The 7,109-nt window shown below is 37.1% G+C and overlaps 1 pseudogene; it reads right to left on the bottom strand.

Moving 5' to 3' along the window:
- LOC106000793 overlaps positions 1-5,609 on the bottom strand; it is a 47,640-nt pseudogene extending 42,031 nt beyond the window's left edge.
- Positions 5,610-7,109: the final 1,500 nt, after the last annotated feature.

Raw genomic sequence — 7,109 nt, 5'->3', positions numbered from 1 at the left:
GGGGCCTGAACTCTGGGCCTGGGTGCCGTCCCTCAGCTCTTCAGCTCAAGGCTAGCACTCTACCACTTGAGCCACAGCGCCACTTCTGGCTTTTTTCATTTTGCTTATGTGGTGCTGAGGAATTGAACCCAGGTCCTCAGGCATGCAAGGCAAGCATTCTACCACTGAGCCATCTTCCCAGCCTTTTCCATTCTATTTTTTCCCTATATATTTTTATTGTAAAAGCATTGTATGCAGGGGAGACAGTTACATGAGTAGTGTAATGAGTACATTCCTATCTAGCATTCTTACCTCTTCCTTTGATTCTCCTTTACTATCCCTTTCCTCACCATCTCCCCCACTCCTCCCACCATGCCCTGAAATTGTAAAGTTCGTTTTCAACATAGTCTCTTATACAACCTGTGTCCTTATTTAAGTATTTTATTATATCCCTTCCCCACCACAAATTATAAAACTGTATATACAAGATACAGGACACTGGAATCAGATACAGTGAAAACAGGGGTTTTACCATGGGAAAGAACATGCAACAGAAACAAAAGAATCAAATAGCGCATTATAAGTATGTTAACAATAGTAAGCAAGTTAAAAAAAACACTTTTGTCTCTGTCTTTTGTTCATTTCTCTTAACATCATCTGATATGGTCATATGAACATAACTTTTGACAATTTCTGCTTGTCCTAGACATATCCTAGATATTGCAAACAAGGGAAATATGGGACATATGTTTCTTGGGACTTGGCTTACTTAGTATAATTTTTTCCAAGTCTTTTAATTTCCTGATACATAGAGCAACATTATTCTTTCTGATGGAGGCATAGAATTCATATGTACACCTCCTACAACATTTTCTTGATCCATTCATCTGCTGAAGGACATCAGGGTTGGTTCCATATCTTAGCTATGGTGAATAATGCTGCCATACACATGATTATGCTGTTAGCTTTGATATGACCTGGTTTGTGATCATTTGAGTACATGCCAAAAATTGAGTGTGCTGGATAGTAGGGGCCATCTATGTGGAACCTTTGAAGAAATACCAGAATGCTTTCCAAAGTGGTTGAACAAGTTTACAATCCCATCAACAATGCAGTAGGGGTCCCTTTGGGCCATATCCCCTCCAACATCTGTTGTTACTAGATTTCTTGATTATAGCCATTCTAACTTGGGTGAGGTAGAATCTCAATGTTGTTTGGATTTGCATTTCTTTTATACCTAGAGAAGTTGAGCATTTCTTCATGTGTCTATTGGCCATTCTTATTTCCTCTTCAGAAAATTTTCTCTTCAAGTCTTTAGCCCACTTATTAATCGGGCAATTGTACCTTTGAGGATTTTTGTTGGGAGATTTAATGTTTTGAGTTGTTCTCAGTTATATTTTAGGTATGAGACCCTTGTCCGTTGTATGACTAGTGAAGATCTTCTTCCAATCCGTGGGCTTTCTATTGATCTTGTTAGCTATCTACTTTGAATTGCAGAAGCTCTGCAGTCTCATGTAATCCCATATGTCCAACCTTTCTTTGATTTGTTGTGTTTCTGGGTCATTATTAATAAAATTTCATTTAGTGCTAAGGCTCTCTAGAGTTTCTCTTATTCCTTCCTGTAAAGTTTTCAGGTTGACTGGTTTTAGTTGAAGGTCTTTGATTCATTTAGAGTTGATTGTGGTACACGGTGACATATACAGATCTAGCTGTAGTTTTTTACAGGTGTTTAACCCATTTTGTCAACTCCATTTTCTGAAAAGGCTGTCTTTCTTCCATTCTATTTGTTTAGCTTTCTTTTCAAAGATTAGGTGGTTATAGACATGTGGCTTCATTTCTGGGCCTTCTGTCCAATTCCATCAGGCCTCAGGTCTGTTCTTGTGTCAGTACTAAGCTGATTTGATTACTTTCGCTTTGTAGTAGAGCTTGAAATTTGGAATTGATATAACTCCAGTGCTGTTCTTTCTAGGATGGAGAGTTTTTGCAATTTGGGCTCATTATATTGTTTCCTATGAATTTTTGGATTGCTTCTTCTATTTCGTTAAAGAATGAGGTTGGTATTTTGATAAGGATCACATTGAATTTGTACATAGCCTTTGGCAGTATTGCCATTTTTATGATGTTAATCTTCCCATTCCAGGAGCATGCTAGGTTTTTCTACTTCCGTAGTTCTGCTTTACATTCCTTTTTCAGGTTTTTAAAGTTTTTGTCATAGAGGTCCTTCAACTCTTTTTGAAGTTAAATACTAAGTATTTTATTTTTTTGTGGAGCTTATACAAAAGGGATTGCTTCCCAAAATTCAGCTATGCTCTACTTGTTACTTTTCAGGGTTAATTTTATAACCTGCTACTTTGCCAAAGTTTCCTATCAGCTCAAGGCACTTGGTGGTGGAGTCCATGGGGTTCTTTAAATACAATTTCATGTCATCTGCAAAGTGGGAGTGATTTACTTCATCAGTCCCTATTTGAATCCCCTTTATATTTGCATCTTATATTATTGCTCTAGCTAGTTATTCTAATACTAATTTTAAGAGAAGTAGAGAGAGTGGATATCCGTGTCTGATACCTGAATTTAGGAGAAACACCTTTAAATTTGCATTAATTATAATGCTGACTGAAGTATTTTCTTTTTTGGTCTGGTGGTGGGCCTGAACTCTGGGCCTGGGCGCTTTCCCTCAGCTCTTCAGCTCAAGGCTAGCACTCTACCACTTGAGCCACAGCGCCACTTCCGGCTTTTTTCTTTTCTGCTTATGTGGTGTTGAGGAATCAAACCCAGGGCTTCATACATGCAAGGCAAGTGCTCTACCACTGAGCCACCTTCCCAGCCCAATGCTGGGTGAAGGTTTGTCATACACACTCTTTATAATATTGAGGAATGGATTCCTAGTTTTCCCAGAGCTTTCATCATAACGGGGTGTTGGATCTTGTCAACTGCTTTTTATGCATCTTAAAATAATCACGTGTTCTTATCCTTGCTCTTTTTTGATATGATGAAGTATAGTAATTGATTTGTGTATATTGAACAAGCTTTACATCCCTGAAATCAATCCTGTTTGATCGTGGTGTATGATTTTTTGATCAGTTGTTGTAGTCGATTGGCCAAATTTTTTGAGAAGTTTTGTGTCTATGTTCATCAAAGAAATGGGTCTACAGTTCTCTTTCTTGATGAGTCCCTGCCGGGTTTGTGAATGAGAGTTATGCTGGCTTCAGAGAGTTTTGTAGTGCATTTTTGCTCTCATTTGCATTGAAGACTTGGAGGAGTATTGGTGTGAGTTCTGCTTTGAAGGCTTTGTAGAGTGACACTGTAAATCCATCCAGTACTGAGCTTTTCTTGGGTGGGAGGACTTTTATTGTTTCTATTTCGATGCTTGATATGGGTCTGTTAAGTTGGTTTAAGTCATCTTGGTTTAATTTGGGCACGTCAATAAGTGCTAAAAATCGTCCATATTTTTCAGATTCTCGAACTTTTTAGCATAAAGTTTTGAGAAGTATCTCCTTATTATATTCTGAATCGTGGTTGTTTCTCTAGTGATGTTTCTATTCTCATCTCATAGTTTATTTATTTGGGTGTGTTCTCTTTTTTACTGGTAAGTTTTTCTAAGAGTCTGTCAATTTTATTATTTTTTTCGAAGAAACATCTCTTTGTTTTGTTGATTCTTTTTATACAGTGATTTTGGACTCTAATTCATTTAATTAGGATTTAATTTTAATTATTTGTTCCCATCTACTCGGTTTGGGTTTAGCTTGTTGCTCTTTTTCAAGGAGCTTTAAGTGCCTTATTAAACAGTTGGTTTAAGATCTCTCCAATTTGTTAACGTAGGAACTCAGAGCTAGAAACTTGCCTCTGAGTACTGCTTTTCTGTGTCGCAAAGGAGCTGAGAGTTTGTTTTTTCATGTTGGTTAAATATAATGAACATTTGAATTTCCTTTCTAATATCTTCCATGACCCATTGGTGGTTCAACAGTGCACTGTTCAGCTTCCTTATGTTAAAGGATTTTCTTTGGTGGCTTTTGGTGTTGAATTCTAATTTTATTCTCTGTGGTTTGAAGGAATGCAGTGCAAAATTTCAATGTTTCTGAATTTGGACAAATTTTCTTTGGGTCCTAGAATGTGGTCTATTTTGGAGAATGTTCCATGTGCTGCTGAGGAGAAGGTGTAATCTGATGCTGCTGGGTAAAATATTTGTTGAATGTTGTCTATTTGATTTATCCAGATGTTAAGATTCTAGGTTTCTCTGTTGAGTTTTTGCTGGGTTGATCTATCTAGCAGGATAATGGTGTGATAAAGTCCACAACAATGATTGTTTTTGGATGTATGTGTGATTTGAAGAAAAGTAGTGTTTCATGGATAAATTTGGGTGCTCCATTATTTGGTGAATAGATATTTAGAAGTGTAATATCCTACTGAAGGAGAGATCTATTAATTAGCATGTAGTGAATTTATTTATCTCTTCTCATTGATTTTAAATTGAAGTCTATTTCATCTGATATTAGGATTACAACTCCCTCATGTTTATAAGGCCTTTTTGCTTGGTAGATTTAGTTTCATCCTGTCACTTTCAGAATGTTTATTTTTGTGGACAAGGTGTGTCTCTTGAAGACACAAGATAGAAGGATCTTGATTTTTGATGCAACTGGACAATCTATGTCATTTCATTGGAGAGTTAAGCCCATTAATACTTTTGGGGGGGAGCTGTGCCTTGTTTGTTCTTGTTGTTATTACATAGTATTCTGTTTGTGGACTGCTTCATTGCCTACAATGTGTTCTTGTTTGATTTCTTTGTGTAGAACGACTTTGAGGATTTTTTGTAGAGCTGGTTTGGATACAAAATATTGCTTCAGATTTACCTTGCTCTGGAAGGTTTTTATTGTCATCCTGCTGTGAGCTATGTAGATTATTCTCGTTTGGTAGGTATTTGTTTTTAGGGCATGGTATACCACTTTCCAGGCCATCCTTGCTTTTATGCTGTCTGCTGAGAAATAATTCTAATTGGGTTACCTTTATATATGATTATGCTCTTCTCACTGGCAACTGTAAGAATTCTTTCTTTAGTTGGCATTGATTTGGTACCGATTATCATATGGTGGTGGGATAACCTGTTCTTCTCTGGTCTATTTGGGGTTCTAAAAGCTTATTATATCTGTGCTTCTGTATATTTGGGAAGTTTTCTGCTAGGTTTCTGCAGAATATATTTCCTAGTCCATTGACTTCCTTCTCCCCTCCCACTTGTATACATAATAATGTCTAATTAAGCGTTCTGAATGTATCCTGTATTTCCTGCAGTGATCTGCAGGGATTTTTGGTTTTGTTAAGAATATCTGTGTCCTCTTTCTCTGTGCAGTCTAAACTGTCTTCTGCCTCCAAGTGTCTTTCTTCTGCCTCCTCAATTCTGCTTTCAAGGTTTTTCACTTTACTGTTTATCTCCTTTCCTTCTTGCTGGTCTTTCTTAATGGTGGCCAGCTCTTATTAAGTCTTTCTTTTAATTCTTGAATAGATTGCGTTACCTCCTGCAATTGGCTTTCAGACTTCTCTTTCCACTCCTTTATCTGAGTTTCTATTTTTTCATTAGGATCTTTTTCCCTCTGCTGCAGTTCGTTTTGCCTTTTTATTTGTGGATGCCATGAAGTCATCTATTACCTTGTGATTGGCCTCGTCATGTTCTCTTATAGCCCTTTGAAGGATGTTCAATTTTTCATTCAGCATATATACCAGCAATGATTTTAGACTATCTTGAACATTATCCTCTAGGTTGTTCTGTTACTAATCTGTAGATTGTTGATGTGGAGGTGGTGTTAGGATTAGTTGATTGGCCATGTTTCTTGTGTTTCTGCAGTTAGGTCTACCCATTTGGAGACAAGAACCACACTGGTATACAATAGGACAGTTTTTTAGGACTGGATCCAACTGGATGCCATGTATATGTATAGATCTTAGGGTTTCAGAGCTATATGTAAGTTTTTTTCTACTTAGTTCTCTTTTTGTATGGTTGGAGAGGGATGTTGTGGCTCAGGGGTTGAGATTCTTTATAGTTGTAACTTTTGAGACAATCTGGGATTGGCTGATAATAGTCTGCCCCTTTGAGTTAACAAGGTAGGTCCCTTGTCCTCAAAATAACCAAATGGAACCAATTTTATGGTAAAAAAAAAAAGAACCAACTGTAAGTAGAATCAGATATAAACAGGGATCAATGGACTGGAGCACATGGAGAAGAGAAGGGGTGGGATTGGAGACATATAAGTTCAAGTTCAGAAGAGAAATTGAGTATAATGATAGTAGTGGGGTAAAAATAGCTTAGAGGAGAGGTATTTATAGTAGTAGGAGAATAGAGACCTTGTTTCCGAGTGTAAGGAAGAAAATAATTCAAAGAAAGGTTATATAGGGAATAGCTTAGGGTTCTAGATGAAGATACAAAAAGAAGTTACATATAAATGTATTTGGGCGACTTGCTGTGATTAGTAAAGTTTTATTCAGATATTATTGTAAAGACACTTAATCTAAGATAACTCCTGTAATTATTGTTTACACACATGAAAGGAGGCCTTATTTCGTGTATAGAACTAGACAGCAGAGCTCTGATGGAGTAGTAGTATAATTTGGAGGGAAACAAAAAGGGGAGAATGAGAAGAAAAAATACAAATTAGGAAATTGGAAAGTAGAAGAAAACACAAAATACTAATGAAAAATCTAAGATTTAAGTAAACTTGCAAATTCTAAAACACAATACAAAAATTACGCAGAAATAAAAACAAACAGCAAATGATAAAATATAAAAACAAACACACAAAACAAAATCAAAGAAAAAATCCTAAAGAGTGGGTTTTTCTGGTTATTTGTGGGAGCTTGAGTATCCACTTAGTCCTCAAAGATGATTCCCGATAAAACCTTGTAAGCCTTAAAATAGTCCACTTTCTTTGTGGCTTGGTTTTGAACAGATGGCCTTTTGATGAGGGAGTGTGCCTTTGTCTAGAGTCCTACTCTCAGGCCTGGTGGCAGGGAGTTTGGGGGTATCAGGGTTGTAGACTGCTATCATAGGCCTTGAACTGTGTTCTCAGGTTTTCCCAGGTAGCCATGGGTGGCTTGGGAAGGGAGCTTATGTCCCTGTTGGGCTCTGATGAGATCCCTCCATTTTG

Source organism: Dipodomys ordii, unplaced genomic scaffold, assembly GCF_000151885.1.
Source record: "Dipodomys ordii isolate 6190 unplaced genomic scaffold, Dord_2.0 Scaffold239, whole genome shotgun sequence".
NCBI classification, from domain to species: Eukaryota; Metazoa; Chordata; class Mammalia; order Rodentia; family Heteromyidae; genus Dipodomys; species Dipodomys ordii.
The sequence above is the reverse complement of the archived record's forward strand: the minus strand, read 5'-3'. Positions and strand labels throughout refer to the sequence as shown.